Below are 25937 nucleotides of genomic sequence, written 5' to 3'. Positions count from 1 at the left end.
AGGCTGTGCCAACTTCTTAAAACAAGACAACAGTGAAGTTCCCACATCAACTGACTCTTCTCTTCATGAACAATTTCTCTGTAGCAGGCAATGCTGCTTGGTAACATTTTATCCACAGTAGAACTTCTTTCAAAATTGGAGTCAATCCTCTCAAACCCTTCCACTGCTTTATCAACTAAATTTATTTCTAAATCTTTTGTTGTCATGTCAACAATCTTCACAGCATCGTCATCAGGAGTAGCTTCCGTCTTAAGAAACCTTTTTTTTTTTCTTCATCCATAAGAAGCAACTCCTCATCCATTCAAGTTTTATCAGGATATGTCAACAATTCAGTCACATCTTCAGGCTCCACTTCTAATTCTAGTTCTCTTGCTATTTCCACCACATCTGCAGTTACTTCCTCCACTGAAGTCTTGAATCCCTCAAAGTCATTCATGAGGGATGGAATCCATTTCTTCCATACTCCTGTTGTTCTTATTTCTATCTCTTTCCATGAATCACAAATATTCTTAATGGCCTCTAGAATGATGAGTCCTTTCCAGAAGGTTTTCAAATGACTTTGACCATATCCATCAGAGGAATCACCATCGATAGCAGCTATAGCCTTTCAAAATGTGTTTCTTAAATAATGAGACTCGAAAAATTTAAATTACTCCTTGATCCATGAGCTACAACATGGATGTTGTAATAGCAGGCATGAAAACAACATGGATCTTGTTGTACATCATCAGAGCTCTTGGGAGACCACGTACCTTGTCGATGAGCAGTACTATTTTGAAAAGAATCTTTTCTTCTAAGCAGTAGGTCGCAACAGTGGGCTTAAAATATTCAGTGGGCTTAAAATGTTGTAAATAGTGGGCTTAAAATGTTGTAAACAGATGTGCTGTCATCTAGGCTTTGTTGTTTCATTTATAACACAGAGTATATTTGGCATAATTCTTAAGGGCCCTATGATTTCCAGAATGGTGAATGAGCACTGGCTTCAACTTAAAGTCACCAGTTGCATTAGCCCCTAACAAAGCCTGTCCTTTGAAGCTTGGAAGCCAGGCATTGACTTCTCCTCTCTAGCTATCAAAGTCCTAGATGGCATCTTCTTCCAATAGAAGGCTATTTCATCTACATTTAAGATCTGTTGTTTAGTGTAGCCACCTTCATTTATTATCTTAGCTAGATCTTCTGGGTAACTTGCTGTAGCTTCCACATGAGCACTTGCTGCTTCACCTTGCCCTGTTATGTTATGGAGGCCAGAGGAGAGGGAGAGAGATGGGTAACAGCAGGTCAGCAGAGAAGTCAGAACACACAAATTTATTGGTTAAGTTCAGTCTCACATGGGCGCAGTTCGTGCCACCTCAAAACACTAGCAATAGTAACATTAAAGATCACTGATCACAGGTCACCATAACAAATATAATAATACTTTAAAAGTTTGAAATATTGCCGGAATTACCAAAATGTGACACAGGACACAGAGTGAACAAATGCTGTTGGAAAAATGGCACCAGTAGACTTGCTTGACACAGGGCTGCTACAAACCTTTAATTTGTAAAAACAAAAAACAAAAACAGTATCTGCTAAGTGCAATAAAGCAAGGTATGTCTCTACTGTTAAGTTTCACAGAATGTAAAAACACAGCGTTTTTTTAGACGGATTTATTCAATTTACTTTCATAAAGTTGTTAACTGTGCCATAAACAGTGTTACAAGCTGGTGGCTTTCAAAAAATTGAATAGTTCCTGCCTGTTTTTGATAAGCAAACAACAGCTTTGGAACACTGAATAAAAATCAGGTGGAAACAACAAAAAAAGGTGAATGGATAAAGAAGATGTGGTACATATATACAATGGAATATTACTCAGCTATTAAAAGGAATGCAATTGGGTCATCTGTAGAGATGTGCATGGACCTAGACACTGTCATACAGAGTGAAGTAAGCCGGAAAGAGAAAAACAAATATATTAACGCATATATGTGGAATCTAGAAAAATGGTACAGATGAACCTATTTGCAAAGCAGAAAAGGTAGTATTTTCTACTCTTAAGGTCATGAACAGCATAAACCAGTCCCAAAAAAGTTGTAAATCTCAGGAACAGAGAGAGAGCAAAGAAAAATATTCCAAAATTTACGACTATAACTTTTACCAAAGGATCTTAGCCTTCTAGAACGCAGAGCCTGAGGCAAGGATTAAAGCGCTGACAATTTATTCCAGAGGCGCAAGCCCAGGACTGTGAAGGTGAGGAGAAACAGGGAGTGAGGCAAGGAAAGATACTAAAGAGTGTGCAATAAAGCATGTGATCATGCTGACACTTTCAAAATAAGCCAGGAAGACAGCAGGTCACCTGGCAGGTGTGTCCACTTGGTACTTGGGACTTCCTCAGAAAGAGTTGCAAGAACAAACTGGACCTCAGAGTAGCCCATGTAAGGGAGGAAGAAAGGGAAATCCATCTGCCCAGCTCCCTCCTATGGTCTCCCATTGGTTAAGGTTTACTACAGGGAGCCGACAATAGAACACTTCTGGGTTTCACCATCTAGGCCTTAGCGGCCACTCCACAGCCAGGTCCTATGCCCACTGTGTGGTGTTCCACCCAAGACCAAAAGTGGAGGGAGATTTAGCACTTGATAGGACTCGGCATGTGGGGCCCAAAGGATACGTCAGCCCAGGGCTTCACCTCTGAACTCCAGCCTGCCCTGAGAGCTCAGCAAGTTGCAGCAACAGTGGCAGCTGTGTGCTCAGGGAGGAGAGGCTCAAAAGGAGGTGGCAGGGAGAGAATCTCATTAGATGCTCCAGGTTTGGGTTCAGTATAGGACCTTTCAAGAAATAAATCTCTGTCCAATTGCTTTAATGCACTCAGCAATTTCTGCCTCATTTATTCATTCATTCATATGTACATAATGAGTGGCTATCACAATCCAGTTCCCGTCTATGCTAGGTCCCAGCAAATCAATAAGACAATTCCAATCCTCACAGAGATCCAAATCTACTCAAGGAAACACGCATCATTCACTAAACAAATTATTTACTGAGTGCCTCGTTCGTGTGCTAGACACTCCTCTAGGCCTGGAGACTCAGTGATTAATAGTAAAATGACCACAGAATGGTAAACAATGAGAACTGTACTAATTATAACCCTGAGTAAATGATTACTAGTGTTTTAACTAGTCGTTCTGCGACCCGAGTCAAGTATATGAAATCACATCAGTATACAGGGGTTTAAGAGCAGACAAATAAACAACAATTATACAACACACCAGGGCTTGGGCACTAAATGGGGAGATCTGGATAAAATCCTGGAAAATGGAACCAGAATCCAGGAACCTAGCAAGTCCCTGACATTTTGCAAGATGTGTTATTTCAGGAAAAGGTGCCAGTCTGCTGAAAACACTGACATATGAAATTAGACAAGATCCCACTGAAAGGAATGGGGTAGGGAAGTCCTGCTGACTGCTGGTGTGGCAACCACTTGCTACAAGTGAGGGGCCCGCTGAACGGACTCCAGCTCAGATAGAATCACTCTGGAGGAAGGACCCACATTCTGAGTCCAGGTCCCAATCTCCAACCAATTACCTGGAGCTTGACTACATTTTGGTCCCCAATAGTTTGTAGGGGACCGAAGGTGGCCACAGTCCCTTATTTGGGGTGTGGGATAAAGAAATAAATCCCTGTGTTGAATATAATGATTGTAATAAGGTATAATGATAGTAATAACCTTTGCAGGCATTTTTATGTGCATATGTTTCATTTATTTTTTAAGCCTTATGAGAATCATACATATTGAACCAGTAACTATACTTTAAAATATTTAAGAGAAATTAATTAACAGACTATATAAATGGTACTGTTTGTGGGATTTAATTGGTTAAATTTATAAGTTTAGCACTATTCAAAGAGCAAGTGAAATGAGTGCTTTTCATTTTAACACAAATATTACTAGATTTACAAATAAATTTACAAGATTTCCAAGTTGTTTTTAAAAGCTTACAGTAGAATCGGTTTTTACATTTATAACTTTAATGAATTAGATACTGGATAAAATACAGGCATACCTCAGCAATATTGCAGGGTCAGTTCCAGGCCACTGCAATAAAGCAAGTCACACAAATTTTTTGGCTTCCCAGTGCATACAGAAGTTATGTTTGCACTATACTGCAGTCTACTAAGTGTGCAATAGGATTGTCTAAAAAGTAATGTGCATATCTTAATTTAAAAATGCAAAGCAAAAAAAAAAAAACCCAATTAGTAACAATAGTTTCATGTGATGTACAATAGTAACATCACAGATCACCACAACAAATATGATAATAATGAAAAAATTGAAATATTGTTAAAATTATCAAAATGGGACACAGAGACATGAAGTAAGCAAATGCTGTTGAAAAAATGGTTCCGATAGACTCGCTCAGTGCAGGGCTGCCACAAACCTTCAAGTTGTAGAAAATGCAGTACCTACAAAGCACAATAAAATGGGGTATGCCTGTACTGGTAATCAAAAATCTCTCTTTCTGAGCCCTCAGAAATCAAAAACCAAAGGGACAAGAAAGACACCATAGGCCAGGTAAGTACAAAATGCTATAAGAACACTGACAATGGAGCAACCAATTCTGGGGGGAGGGTGGTTGTGCAGGAAACAGAGGCAAAAATTCCTAAAGCCGCAGGTGATGTTTCAACAGAGTTTTGAGAGAAGGAAAACAGCAGGCGGACAGTGGAGGGAGGCTGAAGGGAAGCATACATCAGCACAGAGGAGCATGGGCATGGCCCACCGGGGTAAGCCAACAGGGCACGGGGAGGAACCTGCAAGTGGTTCTGAATGGCTAGAGCTGGGTCAGCAGACACAGGTACGGGAGGGGTGGGCCCGGCAGCAACGGGAACCAATAGAGGTTTATCCTGAGGGGCCTCTGAAGGATTTGTTTTTTTAACATCTTTATTGGAGTATAATTGCTTTACAATTGTGTATTAATTTCTGCTTTATAACAAAGTGAATCAGTTATACATATACATATGTCCCCATATCTCTTCCCTCTTGCGTCTCCCTCCCTCCCACCCTCCCTATCCCACCCCTCTAGGTGGTCACAAAGCACCGAGCTGATCTCCCCGCGCTATGCAGCTGCTTCCCACTAGCTATCTATTTTACGTTTGGTAGTGGGCATGACATAATCAGATTTGTATTTTAGGCAGATCCTTCTGGCAGGGTATGGAAGATGGCCTGCAGGGGGAGAAAAGGTGGGTGTATAAGCAATGTATGCCCTCAGTGTACAGTGATGGTGGGTACAGAGAAGAGTTAACAAGTCTTAAAGTACTCAGGAAGTAAAATCTACAGAATGTGGGCCCTGCAGAGATGTGGCTGTGGAGTGTGTGCCTAGCACAGTGCCAAGGAAGTAACTAAAGACAATCAATTGAACAACAAATTTGTTCAATGGATTGCACAAATGATGAATAGAATAACGGCAACAATATCAAAACGTGTCGTTTAGTGGAAGTTACTGGGTGTTGAGCCCTTTGCCAAGAGTTTTGCCTTTACTGTCCGATTTCATCTTCACATCAGTCCTTTAAGGCAGGTTACATTTATTGTCCTCATTTTGCAAATGAGAAACCAAGACACAGGGACATTAAATTACTCGCCCCAGCTCACCCAGCTACTCGGGAGAGGAGGCGGGATTGAAACCTGGGTCATCAAGCTCCAGAATCCTTTGCCCAAAGGTGAAGGATGGTTTTACAGTTTCTAGCAATTGGAGTGATGAAAAGGTTTGGGTGGGGAAAAAAAAGTACAATTTTGGACAAAAATTTAAGATGTGTGGTAGGGCTTCTAGATACAGATGTTTAGGAAAACTGTCAATAGCTCAAGAGAAATGCCAGGAAGCACAAACACAGATGTGGGAATGATCAATAGGAGGTCCCATGGATCATGAGAGTGGATGGGATCACGGAATATGAACAGAGTGAAAGGAGAAAGAGGACCAGGTGATCACGGATCACTCCTAGTGATCACTGGTTTTAAAGACATGGGAAGAGAAAGAGAAGCCGGAAAATAAAATAGAGTGGTCAGAGAGGTAAGAGTTCCACCAGCAGAGTGGTGTGGCAGGAACCACAGTAGAAGGCAGAAGTAGAAGCCTTCGAGAAGGAGGGAGTCAAAATGCACAATAAAGAAAAGTGGCCAAACGAGATAAAGACAGAAATGCCTATTGGATTCTTTTAAGAAGACGTGGGTAACCTTCAATTAACTGAAGCAGCTCGAGAGAGAACGAGAGAAAGGCAGATTACACTGGGTGGAGGGGGATAACGCGATAAGGAAGTAGAGGCAAAGGGTAGAGATATGCTTTGTAAAAGTCTAGCGGTGAAGGAAAGAGGGAGATGGGAGAGGCTTGAGGGAGACAGAGCCATGGGAAGGATTTGCAGAAGAGGCAACGCTGATTAAGAGTCAGTAAAGGAGAGGTTGAAGATGGTGGGGAGAGGCTAGGATGGATGCCGTGAGGTCTCAGGATCGCAATGATTCTGGAAGAGCCACCGCAAAGAGTGGAAGAGGAAGCCATTCGGGGACATGATAAATGATTAGTGACTTCTCCTGAAGCCAAAGCCATACATTTGTAACATCAGCACAGTTATAAGATCTCCAGCAGTTCCTGGCAGCCCCTGGTAGGAGACAAGACAGATGTCAGATTGCTCCAGAAACATATGAAAGATGAGGAAGTGACGGGTTTGCAGGGGCCTGCGAGAAAGGGGCTGTGTGCCGGGCAGGCAGGAAAGGAGGAGAAGCCATAAGATATCCGAACGAGCTTCAGGAAAAGAGCAGGACCTGCCAACACTGCTGAGCTACATCAGAAATAAGCTGAGTCGAACTTTCCTACTGACCTGGAATCACAGCTAAGGTCCAAACTGAAGACCCAAAACTCATAATATCCCACGTTCAAAGTGACCAACAAGCTTCCACCCGTGAACAAGCTTCCACTGCCCTGCACTTTCTTAGAGATGCCAACACTGGTCCTGCCCCCCACCCACGCCAACTGCTCTCCCTCCCACCTGAACACTCCCCAAATCAATAGAAGGAGAGGATGCAGGAGAGGAAGGTAGTAGCCGGCCTTGTGGGTAAAAGGGTCCTTCAGGGTGAGAGGGATATGCAACACCTAAGCCAGACGAGTTGGGTTCAAATCCCATATCTGCCACTGGTAAGCTATGTGACCTAGGGCAATATATATCCACTCTGGTCCTCAGACTTCTCGTCTACAAAAGGGGTATGATAATACCTACTCCAAATGGTTGTTACAGGGATTAAATCAGTTAAATTCTTTAACATGCTTAGAATTGCACTATGTAAGTATTAGCTATTTTTCTTATTTCTTCCCCTTCTCATGGGAAACCAATGCAGGTGCTTTCCCTTCCCCAAAGTCAAGTCACGGGGTCTCCCATGGGGACCACTTGCAACATTTGGAGATGCCTTCAAAGAAGGAACACTGCTCTCCTTGGCCTTCAGAGGGTGGGAAAGAGGACTCCAGTTAGTTCCCCTGTCTCAACAAGAAGTTGCAAGGCAGGGAACAGCAGGAGAGGAGCCATGGGGCTTTCCAGGAGCGTCAGGGCTAAGTAAGGAACACAGCACCAGGAGAAGAGGGTAGGATTCTATACCACTGATGGCACCAAAGGGAGAAGACCCAGCTCACTCTGGAGGAGGGGGTCTTCCGCAGTCAAGGCGCTAGGGCAAAGCTGTTCACCCCAAGCAGAACCAGAGCAAGGCCAGGACCTCCCCCCAACACACACCACCTCCAGGTCGGAGACACAGAAGAACTTGGCCTCTGCAGCTGTCCCTCTTGCACCCAGCACCAGGGGAAGAAACCCCTAGAAGGAGGAGAGGGAAGAGATTCCTCAGAGCCTGAGCACAGCCCCTCCTGCACCCCAGCAGCCAGGATCCCGCCTCCTCCAGCCACACCGCAGGGAACAGGTTAGGTCACAGTTTCAGAAACGAAGGGTGCTGTAAACACGGAGACTGGCAGGAAAGCTTTGGCTCTAATCAAGGTATCCTGAGGGTCGTAATGTGCAGAAGGAAAGTAGAATTTGCTCCCGCACAGTGGAGAGCACTTATCGGCAAAAATAAAACCAGGTCCTATGTTTGTACAGAGCTGAGACCTCTCCTTAAATAAGACAAATATGAAAGACCTTCAGCCGGCAGGTTCTCCATGGCCATCCTCACCCCCCCTGCTCCACTGACTAATAAGCGCATCACAAACCAGCCCCACAGGGCTGAGGCTGCCGTCCGCTTGAGGCCCACAGCCTGGAATATCTGTGGTCAGCCTCGGGCGGTAGACCCAGCCTAAACCTGGCCCACGTGTTCAGTATACAAGATTGGGCTTCTGCCCCACTTTCTCAATTATGCTCTGATTTCACTCTGGAAAAGTCCAGACCTTTTGGCTGATGCCCTGACAACTACCCCAGCTTTCTCCAACCCTCTCTTCCCGAGGACTAAACTCTTTCCTTGCTGGAACCTCCCCTGATGGGAGTTTCCATTCCTCTTCTTAGAACCACGGCAGCACTTCTCCCTCTCCTGCCCCCTACCACCACTATTACGCCCCTGGAGTACTGCCAAGGCCAAAGTCACCACAGCCCACTAGACTTACTGACCACAGCACTAACCTGGCCTGACCCCCAGTCTCCAGGCCCACCCCTCCCATCCTGCCCACTCCAGCAGTTCTGGGCTATAACAGTCAAGACCATGTGGGTATGACTACACTGGGAGAGGGAGGGCACTTACAAATTGGAGGGCAGATGCAACAGGATCAGAGGAATAGTTGGTTTCAGAGCAGAAGCGGATAGGATGGCATTTAAGATTTCAAGGTGAGGCAGTGAGTGATGCCAGAGTCTCTAGTCTGGCTATGGGAATGGGTGGACACAGTGGGGGAAAGGAAGGCTGCCAGTGTGGAGAAGGGTCAATAACTCCTCCGCTTATCGGCTGACCCATCCAAAACAAAGCTGGCGTGTCACAGTGCCAAGGCTGGGAAGAGGATAATTTAATCTTGACCCAGAGGAGAAGGGACCATGAGGGTGTTCAAGTGCTTCTTTTTGTGTCCTTTTAACATTTTATTTTGGAAAATGTTGAACATATCACAAAAGTAGACAGAACATCGTAGTGAACCGCCAGTTAGCCATCACCCAGCTTCAACAACTGCTGAAAATTCTGCCCATCTTATTTCACTAGTATCCCCCTCCTGGTCCACCCCCCGCCCCCCACCGTTGATTATTTTAAAGCAAATCCCAGACATCATATAATTTCATTTGCAAATAACTGAGTATGTATGTATCTCTAAGAAGTAAGTGCTCTTCATTTTTTTCAACATTACCAGAAATCATTTTCACACCTAAAAATACTTAACAATAATTCCTTAATACCATCTGACACCCTCTTGGTGATCATATTTCCTCAATAGACTTATGCCTCTTTACAGATGGTTTGTTTGAGATGAGAAGCAAATAAGGCCCACGTGTTCATTGGATTGATTTGTCTCTTAGTTTGGTTTCCCCCAGAAACAGCTTCCAAGGCAAGGATTTAAGGGCGAACTTAAACAGTTTGGAGGTGTTAGCAGGAAAACTAGTGGAAGAATAGGAAAAGGAGCCAGGGAAGGGAAGAAAGCCAACGAAGGGTACACACCACTGGGGACAAATGGAGCACGGTTCCTCTGGACAACTCTGGGACACAGTGTGGGGCACCCCTGTGCCCTACCCCAGCCCTGGGAGATGGGGAGGAAGCTTGGGTATTTATCCACCTTCCCCATCCATCACTGGCTGAAGACTGTTTCCAGGGGCATTAACTCTCCAGGCCATAAATTCTCTGGCACTCTGCTCTGCTTGCCATGCGTAATCCTACAGACAGAATGAAAGCCCGTGGGCAGAGGGTCACCAGAGTTCCCAGCAGGGTCTCAACTGTAGCTGCTGCAGTCCACTAAAAGTTTCTTTCATCTACATTTCCTTCTCTGTCTTGTTCTTTGCCCTTTATTTACTGAAGAAGTGTGTCATCTGCCCTTTAGAATTTCCGCATTGTAGATTTGGTGGATTGCATTCCCATGGTGTTATTTAACATGTTCCGCTATCTTCAACATTTACTGTGGATTAAACAGTTAGAGACTGATCAGATCCCGGTTCTATCTTTTAACAAGAATACCTATGGGTGACGCCATGACCTTCCAATTGCATCACATCAGGAAGTAAGGGTCTCTAACAACTAAAGGTTTGTCTAGCTTTAAACAAATTTTCCTCCTCTTTCATTGGTTGGCTATGTTCCTTAATTCAGCATATTCCCAAGCAGGCCAACTTCTTCCAAATGCTATGGAAGCTGAGCAAATATGAAGTAGACAAGTCAAGCTCTGTGTCATCCAAAGGCCTCGCTGGAAAATTTCAAGGAGGGTTTGCTTGTGACTTAGAACACACACCCGAAGATGTCATTTATTCTCCCACTCCTTAGAGTGTCTTTCAAATACCAACCTCCTTTTGAAACCAACTTCCATACCAAAACAGTGCAAGCACCACATGTATCTCTCTGACTTTGAATTCTGCATGTGTGAATCTGCTTACACTGTAAGCTTCAACAAATTCCAAAGTGGAGAGATGCTTAGACCCTCTCAATCTTACCTACACCATTTTATGAGAAAAGTCTGCCTTACTGCATTGTAATGCACATAGAATGCACGCTAAAGAAAGAGGCTAAGGCTCGTGAAGAAATGCTAAAATTAAATTCAGAGAATGATCTAGCCCAAAGGAATGCTTCATACAATACTGACAAGTTGAAAATCTTCAGTAATTGATGTCTGGTAAAGAACCTCATTGTAGTTTAATTATCCGAGGTCATTTCTACTTGCCTCCATCAAACCTTCTCCAGACCAGAGTCCATGTTGTCAATTCACTCATTCAAGAAACACTGACCGTTGGAGCTCAGGAAGGGTGCCAGGCTCCAGTGGGAAAGAGTTTCTCTTTATCTCCTCTGTGATGCCAGTTCCTTCAATGTCTCACAATATTCCAGCCTACACATCTTCTTAAAAAGGCATCAGGGACAGTGATCTGTTTTTACTCAAAACACTCTGACACCAAATGTGTGGCTTCTTCTTCCACCCAACAACCAATTCCCTAATTCTCCAATACCAACTGAGTGTCCTACAATTCAATCCTGACACTAATTACCTGGAGTTGGCATCAGACTCCACAGGTTTCAAGGCTGCCCTCCCTTCAGATGCCAGACACAAGGGTCGGGTCTCCAGTTACCCACACGTCTGTCCCACTTGGCTACAAGGCTGGGGATGCCCACAATCTCCTCCTTAAGTTTGATAATTGGCTAGAAAAGCCGACAGAACTCAGGAGAGCACTTTACCATTAATAGGCTATTATAAAGATACAACTTAGGAACCGCCAGATGCAAGAGATGCACAGAGCAAGGCAGTGAAGCGGGGAGCAAAGAGCTCCCACGCCCCCTCCGGGCGCACCACCTCCATGTGTTCACCAACTGGAAAGTTCTCTGAACCTCTTCTTTTAAGAGTCTTTACTGAGGGGTCATCAGGTAGGCATTATGGATTAAATCTTTGTCCGTTGGTGGTTAACTCAATCCCCACTCCCTCTCCCCTCCCTGGAAGTCAGGGGGTAGGGCTAAAAATTTCAACCCTCTATTCATGCCTTGTTCTTTCTGGTGACCAGCCCCCATCCTAAATCTATCTAGGAGCCCCGACTCAACAGTAATCTCATTAGCATATTAAAGACACTCATCACTTAGGAGGTGCCGAGGATGTGGGGAGCTGTGTGCCAGGAACCAGAGACAAAGACCCAGGTGTCAGAGCACCCTCTCCCTCTTCACTATGCCTATGGTGGATATTTCAAAACGTATAAATGACATTTTCTACCCACTGCATTTACCAGAAAAAAAACAAACTCTTATCCCCAGGAGACCACCTGAGTGGCTTCCTCTCCACACAGAGGCCGAGCCATTTTGATGACTCCCAGTGTCCTTCTGGCCTTTATCCATTAGTGACCAGCATCTAAGAGTCACCTGAACAGTGCAGTGTGTCGACAGCAAAGCCTTTGCTAATCAAGGTCCTCAGAAAATAACAACAACGAACCATCACAAAGCATTCATTAATGGGGCAGAGCAGGAGGGGGGCAGCCTAGACCCACGGAGAAGGGGAGGCCAAATATCCAGGCGTGGCGATGTCTTGAGGGTCCCAACTTCGTCCTTCTCTCTGAAGTTAGTTCTCACACAAGGCCATCAGTCTCTTCCCAACGTCTTAGCTGACCTCTGTGGGCCAAACAATTCTGTCCCTGATGACCCCGTTCCCCCAGCCTGCCAAAAAATGCCCAGGCCCTGGAGATAGGTTCAGTTCCCTCTTACCTGTCCAGCTAGCTAGCCATCTCCTTTCTCTCTAGATAATTCCCACTAGACTCCACTGACAACAGGTACAAACCTGTGCCACAGGCTGTTCTCTCTCAAATGGGCGTAATTCCCCTGCTTGATTTCACCTGGAAAGGGCATGCTGGTTCAGCCTCTTCATTTTAACTAGAAGTGGAGGCCCATAGGGGTTAAGTGACTTTCCCAAGATCACCAAGCGGTGGCAGATTGAAATCTAAAACGGTTGTGCCCCAGGGTTACTGGACCATTCAATATGAAAGGACGCTTGTGTTTGTAGTGATGGAAGAATAATGCAGTTTGCAAATACATAAAGTTGCCCCTAGGCTATCAAACACTGGCTAAGGACTGAGTAATAGAACAGCTACTACTTCGGGGGCACGAGGGAGAGTCTTCATCCCCATCAAAGGAAGCAGTAAACATCCTGGAAAAGCAAACTGGATGAAAGTGGAAAAAGGGATGGAGAAATGGAGGTAATGGTAGTTGACCCTGGATAATGGAAATTAAGTGGTTTTAGCCTTTTTCCCTTAGCTTTACTGTGATGCTTGAATTTTCTTCTCAAGTAGGTATTTATCATCATAATTAGGGAAAGTAGACCAATAAGCCTGATTCCTAGAGTCACACCCGGAAGCCAGCCTCATTTCCTGGGAGTCATACAAGATATAACAGCTGCCTGGAGAATGCCATCAGAAGAAACAAAGCATTCCGTTAAGCCATGAAACGTACCAGCTCTTCACAAGGCATCCCATCCACCAGCACAAGCCATGCTGGACTCTCAGGGCACCGTTATTCAACCCCGGTGCACGGCATTATAGCTTCAGAACTGGCCAGGATCTTTGTCAAAAAGTCAACTTCAGTCTTCCGGGTCAGGGGAGGCAGGTAACTTACAGTGCCTGGATGCTCACTAAAGTCCCCTTGAAAACTAAAAATAGCAACAGGTCTGGACAAGATAAGAGTGCATTTACCATATACCGAAATCAGAAGGATCTTCCACTGAGGGGAAGGAATTCAGGTATGTAGTCACTGACAAGTGCGCATCAGCCCCCAAACCAGAAGTGGCTGCAGTGTGAAGCTGAGTACATTGTTCAGAGAACACACCCTCTCCATACAGACACTGTAGATTTCTGTGCTTACCATACAGTCTTCTAGTAAGTAGCAATCCCATGACCGGCTCTAACAAATTCAGTATGTAGAGCACCACAGCGTTCCCGCACATGGAAGTCAGGGTCTTGAGGAAAAGGTGCCTTTTTCTAATTCACAAAGAGCACCATATAGGCTAGCCGTGGCCTCATCAATACCCTAACTCCACTGGCTGCTCCTCCCCTAAACTCCAAGGGATTCAATCCAAAGCACATAACCAGCCCGACACTGTTGGGAACCCCTTTCTGAAGAAGTCGAGTCCCTATGTCTCATCAGTAACTTTCTTGCCTCATCTATCCTGAAGCAACAGCTTCTAGAGAGCAACCCAGCAAGGTGCAGAGATGACCAGACCAACTGCATTCCTGGGTGACCCTGGAGTAGTGCCTGCAGGCAGGTATACGTTTTCATGCAATGAAAGTTTGATCAGAGGTGGCCTCGGGCCCTGCAGGGCCCATGTCCATTTTATCCCTTGTCAGAAAATGGACAGTTGGGGGAAAAGAAGCTATGTCAGCCAAAAACAGCTGCCCGAGATGTGTGACAGACCAGAACTGTCCCATTGGAGACACCGGCTCAGCCGCTGGCCTCAGTCAGTGAGGTCAGGGAGGGCCCTGTGAGTGAACAGTGTCTCACATCCAGGAGCCAACACTAGGCTTATTCATGGGTAAGTAAATAGAAACACGACAGTCTGAGGCCTATGACCAGAAACTGGAGCACAGGAGAACAAAAATAATTCCTCGAGGAATAAGAGCAAAGACCTTCTTGCACATAACTTTACTGCAGGGAAGAGTAAAAACTGCTTTGGGTCTGTGATAGGAAATGAGGGCACCTTCCTCCAAAATAGGCCAAGTACAAAATAGAGGAGGCAAATGTATCCAACAGAATGAACTGAGGAAAGAAGAGACCACAGAGAAAATTAAAACATCAGAGCCCAATTATAGGAAATTCGAGGCCGAGAGGAATGTGCTGAAAAACAGCATGAGGACACGACTAGACACAGCCCAAAGGTGGGACAGCCAGCCTGGTCATTTCAACAAACCGATGTCATGAGAGAAAAGAGAACAAAAAGAAAAAACTCAGGTGAAGGGAACTCTTCTAGATTATAAGAGATTTAAAAATGACCAAGCAATTCCACTCGTAGGTATATACCCAAAAGAACTGAAAAGGTACTCAAATATCTGTACACAGTATTGTTGTGTCCTGAATGTTTGTCTCCCCAGCCCCAACATCCATACGTTGAAGCACCAACTCCCAATGTGATGGTTACTTGGAGGCGGGGTCTTTGGGAGGTAAGTACATTTAGGTAAGGAGGATGGATAAGGATTGGTATCCTTATAAAATGAAGAAGAGTCCAGAGCTCTCTCTTTCCCAAAGACATTTGGGAATAATTAGGGAAGTTTGCCTATAGGCTGGGCGTTGAATGATATAAAGAATCATTGTTAGGTGTGATAATGGTAGCATAGTTAAGGAGAAAAACGCCTTTATTTTTCAGATGTGCACACTGAAGTATTTGGGAACGAAATGTTATGATGTCAAAGTATTTCAGGAAAAAAGGAAGATGAAGCAAAGGTGGCAAAACGTTAACAATTGTGAGATGCAGGTGATGGGGTCGGGATATTAACTGTATTTTTCTCTTTAGTTTTCTATATGTTTAAATTTTTTCATGATAAAGGTAAAAAAAACTCCCAATCAAAATCCCAGCAAGTTATTTTGTAGATATTGACAAAATGATTCTAAAGTTTTACATGGAGAGGCAAAAGACGCAGAATAGCCAAGATTGATACTGAAGAACAAAGTTGGAGGACTGAGGTTATCACACTGTAAGGCTAACTATAAAGCTACAGTTAAATAAGACAGCACGATATTGGTGAAAGAGTACACAAACAGATCAATGGAGCAGAACAGAGAGCTCACAAGTAGACTCCCATAAACATGGTCAAGTGATCTTTGACAAAGGAGCAAAGGCAGTACAATGGAGCAAAGATAATCTCTTCAACAAATGGTGCTGGAACAACTGGAATGACCAAAGGACTATAAAATTTGGAATCATCTAGATCCGCTTTGCAAATTGGGGCAACTCCAATCTACCTGGCAGCAGCTTTGAGAAATTTCTGAAAAACATAAAGCAGGCAAGAATGCCTGAAGCAAGGATGGATGGATCCCTCACTCACTGGTCAGACTGGCACACACAATGGGATAAATAAAGGGCCACAGGGTGGAAGTCCCACAGATGCCCCGAAAAGAGCACTTGTGGTAGCTACTAATGAAGGTGGCAGAGTGCCTTACCTAAACTTGGGAAGACACACGAAGAGGAAAGGAAGCATTGGCAAAGCAATTAAAGAAAACCCTGCCAGAGACTTCCTCCAGTTACATTCATTATTTCCACAAATATTAAGTGCCTGTTACGTGAATCTGGGGCTGTGAACACAGCAGCAAACAAAACACACTTGGTGTCTAACTTCATGGTGGCTGTGCTATCCAATCCATACCCACTAGCTACATATGGCAATTTTAATTTTAATGAATTAAAATTAAAAAACATTTTAGAATTCTATCACAGTCGCATTAGCCACATTTCAAATGCTCAATAGCCATGTGTAGCTAGTGGCTATCAGATGCTCCCAGGAGCAGCCCCCAGCCAATGCTAAAGGGGAAGTTGGTAGATAAACGCCCCAGCCTCCTGCCTCTGGTTGGCATAACTCTGACGTGGATTCCACGCTGTCTCTGAGATGTATATGTGTAACTGATTCACTTTGTTATAAAGCAGAAACTAACACACCATTGTAAAGCAATTATACTCCAATAAAGATGTAAAAAAAAAAAAAGCAATTATACTGCAATAAAGATGTAAAAAAAAGCAATTATACTCCAATAAAGATGTTTAAAAAAAACAAAAAACCCAACAACAACCAAAAAGCTGCCTCCCCACAAATCCCTGTTTCAAAGTCTTATGGGAACCTTCAAACCCAGGCAACAATATACACAGTCCAGCTACACTACCCCCCACCCCCAAACACCCTAACCAACAGAATATACTACCTCCACGTAAGTGAAGCAGCAAGGGTGTTCCTTCAGTGTTGATCCCAAATGTGCTCATCTCTGAAGGATCTCGGAAATACACACCCAGCCCTTAAACCATAAATTACTAAGTGCAGACCTTAATGTATGCAGTATGGAAACACGTAGCATTGTGGAGGGGTTGAGGGAGAATTGAGAGACCTAAGTCATCACCCAAGCAGGCCTTCTGCTCCCCAGGGACCCAATAGTGGGTTCTCACATACGGACCTTAGGAGGGTGGAGCTTGGCCAAATTCTGCTTTAAGGAGCAGAGTTTGATTTTCTGTCCCAGGCAGGAGGCCAGCGGAAAAACGTAACAGCTAGTGTTTTTTGCATGTTTATTACATGCCGAGCCCTGTGCTAAATACTTCAAATGCATTAGCTCATTTACTCCTCTGAGTCCACCATGTTGGAGCTGTTTTTCTCCCCATTGTACAGAAGAGGAAACTGAGGTTTACAGAAGGGAAGGGGCTTGCCTAAGATTACACCACTACTACACTGCTGCGCTGGGACTCCAACCAGGTCTCCCTGACTCTGAACCCAAACTCTTCACCAACAGGTAACACAGCTCCCTTCTAAATGATTATTATAATAAAATCACCATTTGTTGAACCATATTATGTGCAAAGCACTTTAGATACGTAACTTCTTATCCTCACCACAACCCTCCAAGTCAGAATTGAGCCTGATACTATGTAAGCTTCATACATACATTAGCCCATGGTTCTGATGAACCTAGGGGCAGGACAGGAATAAAGACACAGAGGAAGAGAATGGACTTGAGGACATGGGGGTGGGGGGGAAGGGTAAGCTGGGACGAAGTGAGAGAGTAGCACTAACATATATACACTACCAATATACAATGGAGTATTACTCAGCCATAAAAAGAAACGAAATTGAGCTATTTGTAATGAGGTGGATAGACCCAGAGTCTATCATACAGAGTGAAGTAAGTCAGAAAGAAAAAGACAAATACCGTATGCTAACACATATATATGGAATTTAAGTAAAAAAAAATGTCATGAAGAACCTAGGGGTAAGGCAGGAATAAAGACGCAGACCTCCTAGAGAACGGACTTGAGGTTATGGGGAGGGGGAAGGGTGAGCTGTGACAGGGCGAGAGAGAGTCATGGACATATACACACTAACAAACGTAGTAAGGTAGATAGCTATTTGGAAGCAGCCGCATGGCACAGGGATATTGGCTTGGTGCTTTGTGACAGCCTGGAGGGGTGGGATAGGGAGGGTGGGAGGGAGGGAGACGCAAGAGGGAAGAGATATGGGAACATATGTATATGTATAACTGATTCACTTTGTTATAAAGCAGAAACTAACACACCATTGTAAAGCAATTATACCCCAATAAAGATGTTAAAAAAAAAAAAACATATATACACTACCAAATGTAAAATGGATGGCTAGTGGGAAGCTGCTGCATAGCAAAGAGAGATCAGCTCGATGCTTTGTGACCACCTCGAGCGGTGAGATAGGGAGAGTGGGAGGGAAGCTCAAGAGGGAGGGGATATGGGGATATATGTACACATATAGCTGATTCACTTTGTTATACAGCAGAAACTAACACAACATTGTAAAGCAATTATACTCCAATAAAGATGATTAAAAAAAATAATAATAAATAAATACATTAGCCCTAGGCAGAGTTATCTCCATTTCACAGGTAAGAAGACTGAGGCACTAAGAAGCATTTCCCCAGGGACTTCCCTGGTGGCACAGTGGTTAAGCATCCACCTGTCAATGCAGGGGACATGGGTTCGAGCCCTTGTCTGGGAAGATCCTGCATGCCACGGAGCAACTAAGCCCGTGTGCCACAACTACTGAGCCTGTGTTCCAGAGCCCACGTGCCACAACTACTGAAGCGTGCACGCCTAGAGCCTGTGCTCCGCAACAAGAGAAGCCACCGCAATGAGAAGCCCGCGCACTGCAACAAAGAGTAGGCCGTGCTCATTGCAACTAGAGAAAGCCCGCACACAGCAACGAAGACCCAATGCAGCCATAAATAAATAAACTTAAAAAAAAGAAAAATATTCAGGTTTTTTTTTTTTTTTTTTTTTTGCAGTACGCGAGCCTCTCACTGCTGTGGCCTCTCCCGTTGCGGAGCACAGGCGCCGGACGCGCAGGCTCAGCGGCCATGGCTCACGGGCCCAGCCACTCCGCGGCATGTGGGATCCTCCCGGACCGGGGCATGAACCCGCGTCCCCTGCATCGGCAGGCAGACTCTCAACCACTGCACCACCAGGGAAGCCCTACTCAGGTTTGTTTTTTAAAAAAAAGAAGCATTTCCCCAGCAAGTGCCAGTGCAGAGAGCCAAGCCGGCTATATTCTCCTTCCTACCTGGGTGGGGCTCCTGGATTCCATCATGCTCTTCATCTTACCTGCGGAGAGACCCAGCTTCCTCCTCTGCAAACCCTGCCTGGTCAATGCTTAGAGGTAACTACGACTGATCGAGATGTCCTACCTGCTCAGAAGAAACCCAGCAGCAGTCCTCCCAAGGCTCTGCCCCTTCCTTAACCTGCAAGTTGTCCCAGGTCCTGTCTTCTCAGAGTGACGTCACCCCATCCCATTAGCTTTCGGCTAAATGGCTTGGCCCTCGCTCTCTGGTCCCATGCAATCTCCCCTGCCTCGTACCCACCTTTTCTCACTGCCCCAAATGCCCTCAAGAGATCTCAATGAACGAATCAACAGCCTTATCAAAGAGAAGACATATCGTGGAGACTACAGGGCTTTTCGTCCTTGGAGAAGTAAATTAAATAAATCCAATAATATTTGTTCCTTAGTCTATGTTGGTCTTCTGATATTACACTCCTTATTTTGATGATAAGCTTCCAAGAATTTTTCAATTATGGCAATTTCAGCTGATTTCCATTCCCAAAGAACCCCCGTCTAAATCTACCAAGAAGAATAGATACACCACATTTCTTTAAAATATGCATGTTTGGCAACTCAAAAGGGTACCATCTGCTTCACATAATTTCTGCATGAAGTTTCTGAAAAGCCTACACAACATATATGATCCACTCCTGCCGCAGTAGGAGCCAAAACATTCCACTGCTATTGTACAAATCGACTCAGGTTAACTGTGGCTGAAATTGGCCACGGACCTTGCAACGATCAACTCCCTTAGAACTCGGCTTACCAATTAAAATATACATATTTAATCAAAGTCATGCTAGAGAGGAAAGATAAACATGAAAATGACATCACCCTCAAGAATCATTTTTGAGCCCTGGGAAAAGCAAGTAGAGAACTGGCAAGAAAAGCAAATTGGGACTCTTTCAAAATGAAGCAAAGGAGAAGGCAAAGTAAAGTCGGAATAATTAAAACAAGAAGGGAATGATGATGGGAGTGGAGGGAACCCAGCGAGGGGAGCAAGCACTGTTTCCCTGGTGAGGAATTACAATGCGGCACATGGCAGAATGCCTAACAACCTGTAAACAGAAAACACTATGTCCCCATCGGAGTAAACACATCAAGGCCATTCCTCGCCAGCACTGTAAACTCTGGATAGAGGAGTTCGTTGGTGTGTGCCAGACGGTGAGGCATGACCAGAAGTGACTTTGGGGTATGCAAGTCTCCTGAATTACAAAGTAAGAATGTATTCCACAGCGAGTCCCTTCCCAGGTCACCAGGATGAATCAGAATTGTTAAGTGATTGGAGATCCTCCAAAAAACACACAACCCAATTGCAGATGCAGACAAAACGTTTTTAGTGTTCTGTCCAGGGCTGCAGAAATGTTGCACACCAGCATACGTAAATTCCCTAGACTTACAGCTCAGAGCAGAGGTTGGCAAATGTGTTCTGTAAAGGACCAGAGAGCAATATTACAGGCTTTGTGCTCTATGTTGTCTCTTGTCATAACTATTCAATTCTGCTTTACGCCATAGACAGCATGCACGAAAATGAGCCTGGGTGTGTGTTCCAATAAAACTTTATTTACGGACACTGAAATTTTAATCATATGTAATTATTAGGTGTCACAAAATAGAATTCTTTTGATTTTTTTCAGCCATTACAAAATGTAAAAATCATTCTTAGCTCACAGGTTGTACAAAAAAAAAAAGAAAATAGGTAATGGGCTATATTTGACTCACAGGCCAGTTTGCCAACTCCTGATTTAGAGCTTCTATTTAATAGAGGCTAAATAGGTGACATATGGTTCAAATGAATGATAAAGACACCTTGGATTTATTCGAAGATTGAAAATCATGAGGAAGAGACTGGAGGGTAGCACCGGATTTATCTCATGCAATGGTGACAAGTACTGTACTGCATTTGTCTTGGAATCACTCAAGGCCTGTCCTTGAGTCCTTACAAGACCACCTGCCAGCTGTATGACCTTGAGCAAGTTTTACTTAACCTTGCCAAGCCTAATTTCCTCCCTTGTAAAAGGAGAAATAAGACTAGCACCTTCTTTTTTTCCAATAATCATTTTTTTAATTGAGGTATAGTTAATTTACAATGTTGTGTTAGCTTCAGGTGTACAGCAAAGTGATTCAGATGTGTGTGTGTGTGTGTGTGTGTGTGTGTGTGTATTCTTTTTCAGATTCTTTTCCATTATAGGTTAGTACCTTCTTGGTAGAGGTATCAAGGAGATGAAATGAGATGCTGTCTCTAAAAATACTTTGCACAGTACCCAGCACTTCTACCAAATGCAGCTAATTAGCATTATGATTATGCTCATGGAATGATTAGTTGATTGACTACAAAACATTTTTCCTGGATATGAAGATAACATTTCCTGGATGTGAAGAAGTCCCGACTCCTAATTTATGAAAGTCAAAGCTCAAAACAAAGTAGATGCCAGAGGCAAATATCAAACTAATACAATAAAAGAATATTTTAATTTTGGTGCAACCAACACCCCAATGATTCAGCTATTAGGAGTCTGGAAACCTCCAATTTCTATAAAAGTTGTAAGCTTGAATTCATGAGAAAAGAATGTAAGCATAAACAGTCATTCAGTCACTCAACAAGCACTTCTAAAGACTTCCAGGACAGCCTACCTGCCTGGGTTGTAGAAGTGGTAGCCACTGACCAAGCCTGCCTCTGCTTCTGCTTCCCGTCTCCATCCCTCACCCCATGACAAACAGAGTGGCCAGCTGTGGATGGTCAAATAGCTTCTATCTCCCGCTGCTCAACCCTGGCCCCAGTCAGCACCAAACAGACAATTGCAGCAGCAGCAGCAGGTGACAAGGAAGATGGTGGACGGCTGCCGGCCTGTGTGCTGGACTATGGTACAGGGTATTGCTATTAAGGAGTCAGCAAAAAGAAAGGATGAGAAAGCTGAAAGGAGGGTGATGAAAGGTGTTGATGACCTAGACTTCTTCATTGCTGATGAAGCAACAGAAAAACCTTCATATGCAAAAAAGTGGCCAATCCGCCATGGCATTGTTGAAGAATGGGACTTGATGAAAAGGTTTATGGATCAAATGATCTTTAAATATTTAAGAGCAGAACCTGAAGACCATTTTTTTTTGACTGAACCTCCACTGAATACTCCAGAAAACAGGGAATATACTGCTGAAATGTTCTAGGCTCGTACATTTCTGCACAGGCCATTCTTGCCTTAGCTGCATCCTGGACCTCAAGACAAGTAGGAAAACAATCTGTTGATAGACAGTGGCAACAGTGTCACCCATGCCGCCCCTGTGGCTGAAGGGTATGTGACTGGCAGCTGTGTTAAGCACATTCCAAACACAGGATGAAAAAGAACATATTTTATTCAGCAACTGCTGAGAGATGGAGAAGTAAGAATCCTTCAGAGCAATCTTTGGAAACTTTAAAGGAAACTTTAAACTTTAAACTATAGTTATGCCTGCCCAGATTTAGTGAAAGAATTTAACCAAGTATGACACAGATGGAGCAAAGTGGATTAAACAGTATACTGGAATCAGTGCTATCTCAAAGAAAGAATTTTCCATTAGTGTTCGTTATTGAGAAATTCTTGGGACCTGAAATTTTTTTCATCTAGAGTTTGCTAATCCAGGTTTTACTCAAACGATCTCAGAAGTTGTAGATAAAGTAATTCACAACTGTCCTACTGATGTCAGACGTCCTCTCTACAAGAATATCGTCCTCTCTGGAGGCTCAACCATGTTCAGGGACATCGGACATCACTTGCAAAGAGATTTGAAAAGAACTGTAGATGCCAGGCTGAAATTAGGTGAGGAACTGAGTGGTGGTAGATTGACACGAAAACCTATCAATGTACAAGTCATTACACCCAAAATGCAGTCACAGGCAATTTGGTTTGGAGGATCCATGCTGGCTTCCACACCTGAATTCTACCATGCATGCCACACCAGAAAGGATTACGAAGAAATTGGGCTCAGCATTTTTCATCACGATTCAGTGTTTGGAATCATGTAAAATTGACTTCATAGTTATTGGGGTTAGGGAGATGAGGAAGAAATCATCTTTCTGATTGCCTTTTTTGCCTGGATGGCTGGTTTTGAGATTTTAAACTTGACTTGAAATAACAGGACCACACTCAATTACACAGGAATATTTTAGTAAGTTTATCAACATGGGGAATGTAAAGGAGAGCCAAAATGATTAAATGTGTTTCTTCAGATTCAGTATTTGAATCGTATGTGTAACAAAAAGAAGCAGGGGTTCGTTCTTTCTGTGCCCTGATAGGTTCTATACTATTGAATGAGCCAAGATTTGATGGGGTTTATCGGTACACTATAAATGTACCGATAAACATACATGACGCTTGAATTGAACACTTCTAAGCGTAAGATGCAAAGAGCTTGCTTACGTTTCATGCTTTTTATCCTTTGAGGGAAAAAGTCACGGGGAAACTAGTATTTGAGGGAAAAAGTGACCACGTAAAGGACAAATTCAAAAAGTAGCCTATGACACATGGCATAGACACACACACTCATGGGATTCCAGTTACTAGGAAGAGCCTCCATGCCCTGTGCCCCCCAGTGTTTTTCTTTGCAAGTGCTTTTGGAACGAAGAAGCTATTACCTTAGATTAACTGATACCTGCTAGTGCTTTCTGTTTAACTCTCATTCTGTTTCTTGCGGTAAAAACAGGACTGTTGGACCAGTATTGCAGTTCTATAGGGTCATTTCTTATTAAAAAAATTAATCATTTAATTGGTCATTTTTGAAGCCTAACATCATTCTAATAAAGGCACAAATTTCTTTTGAATACTTGTTTCAAGTTCTTTTTAAGTTAATAAATCTATTTTCTTCAAACCTCTGCAACAGTTCTTGAAAATCCAACAACTGTAGCAAACTGACTTTTTATGTGTTCTAAACAAATAATTGTTAACTTTTAATATGTCAAGTGCTTTCATTTTGATAACTGGATCTCCACTTGATATTTTCATTTGTATAACTCTTTTGCAGTCTGAGAAGTTTTTTTTTAGTTCCAGTCTCTGACATATCATGGAAAGTTAATTTTCATTGCATTTAAAGATATCTGGATCATGAAAAAAAGTGATGAAAATAAATTAAAACTAAATTAGCTTTAAAATTTTTAATAAAAATGTAGACTTCTGTGTGAGAAGCAGCTTGCAATGTCTGGTAGAAGGGCCTAAAAAGTAACCAAAATGATTTCAATACAACAAAGGTGACATTATTGATGTGTGTACACCCAGGGTTCCGGGAGCAGTGATGGCAAGCAATAGCTTTGGAGAAGGAGGAAGAATAAAAGGAAGCTGGGTGAACTAGTTCTCCAGGCTCTGAAGATGGGGAAGAATTTTCCAGGCAGAAGTAACAGAACAGGCAAAGGACAGAATGAGCCCAAAGCTGCTGGAGAACGGAGGTTGAGCGTTGCTAGAAAGAGCTGAAACCATCACACTCCAACTTAAAGAACTGAGAGTCTACCCTACGCCTGTAGGAACTCCATGGCAAGGCCTGGAAGGGGAATGACAAAGTCAAATTTATACTAGTGGCAACCAGGTACGGTGTTCACTTAGGCAAGAGCCATAAGCCCCCGTGGAACAGGGGAATGTGGGGGGGATGGAGAGGAGGGGGTGAATGGGAGAAATATTTAGGAGGCAGAATCTACACAGGACTTACTGACTGCATGTTGAGGCTGGGAGGAATGAAGAAGAGAGGAGAAACTGAAATAAGAAGCCATAAAAAATAGCCAAGAAGCAAGAAATGATGGTAGATTCCAGGAGAGATGGGTGGCACGGTCTGCTGATCTACAATAATTGTCGGGGCAAAATGGATGTCAGCTTCAAAGCCAAGAACAGCCAGGGAACAGGGAGAGAAAAGCAAGCAAGGAAATCACACCCATCTTATGCACACTGTCAAGCATGTGCAGATAAGTGGGAGACAGTGGCCAACAGCCAAAGCAGCAGGCAGCATACACTGCTGTATCAGACATTCACTGGATACGTCCTACATGTTCCTTAGGTAGTTCCTGGACACTTGGTACACACAATAAAATACATATAAACAAACAGATTCAAATGTGATTTAATACTGCATTTTAACCAGCTATCTTTTTAAAGTAATTATGGTGGCAAACAAAAATATTGCATACCTTTTCTCTTTATTCCACAGAGGAATTAATTTATCAGACTCTGCATTAGTTAATTCATTCTTTTTTTTTTTTTTTTTTTAATGATTTCTACCTCCATAGTGCTTAGGAATCATTTGGGTAGTATATATATCTCACTTTAGTTATATTTTTTTGTCCTTATTGAATTTTGTTACAATATTGCTTCTGTTTTATGTTTTGGTTTTTTGGCTGCAAGGCAGGTGGGATCTTAGCTCCTTGACCAGGGATCGAACCCGCACCCCCTGCAATGGAAGGCGAAGTCTTAACCACGGAAGTCCCAGTTAATTCATTCTTGAGCAATCACGTTCATCACACAGGAAGGCACAACAAATGGAGGGGACTTCATAATTGCTGAGGTCAAGCCCTCACTCTAAGATGAGAAAGCTCTGTGACCTTGAGGCCATCCCTTCACGTCTCTGGGCCTCCTCTCATTTGATAACACTTCTGAATGAGACTTCAGGCCAAACACTGGGACACAGGGAGGATTTGGGTCCAGACACTTTTCAAGGGCTGTTCATCTTTTCTCATTTGTTAAAACGGTGAAAATAGCCACTACTTGAGCAAGTGGCTGTGAAGATTACATACATGTAAGTTCCTCCTTACAGTCTGTACAAACTAAAAATGTTCAATAAATGGAAACACCCATGAAGAACCTTTAATATTGGTTTCATTATTGCCGTTTAGAGATGAGGAAACCAACGTCAAGGAGAGTGAAGTTACTCTCCCAGTCACACTTCTTGGCAAACGTGGGAAACGTAGTTTTCGCAAACCCAGATGCTACTCTTCGCAGTACTCCCTGCTACCTCCCCTGACAGTGAGCCCCCGGTCCCCCGATTAGTCA

At 43.6% G+C, this 25937-nt stretch overlaps 1 protein-coding gene and 1 pseudogene across 7 annotated transcripts in view; one reads left to right on the top strand and one right to left on the bottom strand.

The window, feature by feature from the left end:
* Positions 1–25937, bottom strand: part of SH3GL3 (SH3 domain containing GRB2 like 3, endophilin A3) — a 283463-nt gene that overhangs the window by 100910 nt on the left and 156616 nt on the right. The gene's annotated exons all lie outside the window — the stretch shown is intronic.
* On the top strand, positions 21821–22936 carry LOC137202738 (actin-related protein 3 pseudogene; annotated as a pseudogene).

This window comes from Pseudorca crassidens, chromosome 1 (genome assembly GCF_039906515.1).
Source record: "Pseudorca crassidens isolate mPseCra1 chromosome 1, mPseCra1.hap1, whole genome shotgun sequence".
NCBI classification, from domain to species: Eukaryota; Metazoa; Chordata; class Mammalia; order Artiodactyla; family Delphinidae; genus Pseudorca; species Pseudorca crassidens.
The sequence above is the reverse complement of the archived record's forward strand: the minus strand, read 5'-3'. Positions and strand labels throughout refer to the sequence as shown.